This window comes from Lupinus angustifolius, chromosome LG11 (assembly GCF_001865875.1).
Source record: "Lupinus angustifolius cultivar Tanjil chromosome LG11, LupAngTanjil_v1.0, whole genome shotgun sequence".
Classification (NCBI taxonomy): Eukaryota; Viridiplantae; Streptophyta; class Magnoliopsida; order Fabales; family Fabaceae; genus Lupinus; species Lupinus angustifolius.
The window spans coordinates 7,081,563-7,082,431 of NC_032019.1; positions in this window are offsets into that span (position 1 = coordinate 7,081,563).

Below are 869 nucleotides of genomic sequence, written 5' to 3' on the forward strand. Positions count from 1 at the left end.
GGTGGCGCCCAAATGATGCCCACAACTTCCCTCGTGAACTTCTCTGAGGACGTAATCCGCCCGATCCGGACCAAGGCATTTGAGCAAGGGGGCGGTGAATCCTCGTCGATACAGTGTTCCCCGGAGCAGGGTGTACCAAGAGGAACACCTGAGGAACCGTTGCTTTTCCTTAATGTCGAGAGGTATGGTGCCATGGAGGATGTATCGGATGAAAGGGCCCATCCAGTTGTCTAGGATCTCTACCCGTTCCACTGTCATGACACTTGAGTGGCAGACTATTCCTTGGACGACAGATCGATTGTTCCCGAGGCATTTGGTACTGGCGAGTTTGGACAAGATATCTGCTCGAGCGTTGCTTTCACGGGGCACATGTTGAATGGTCGCTTCATCGAAGTCGGCCATGAGCTCTTTCACTTTGAGCAGATATTTCCCGAGGAGGGCGTCCTTGGTTTGATATGCACCTGTAATTTGAGACACAGCTAATTGAGAATCGCTGCAAATTAATACCTTATGGGCGCCTACCTCTTTTGCTAGCTGTAGTCCGGCGATGCACGCCTCGTACTCTGCCTGGTTGTTGGACGTTGGAAACGTGAAAGTGAGGGAATGTTCAATGGTTACTCCTTGCCCATCTTCCAATAGAATTTCAGCCCCGTTGCCTCTCGGGTTAGAAGATCCATCGACGAAGATAGTCCATACCTGCTCCGCATCGCCCTCTGGTGCGGCTAGTTCGGCCACGAAGTCAGATAGGACTTGGCTCTTGATGGTCGTGCGAGGTTCGAAGCGGATGTCAAATTGGGAGAGTTCTATTGACCATGTGATCATCCGCCCGACCAATTCTGGCTTATGCAAAATTTGCCTGATTGGCTGAT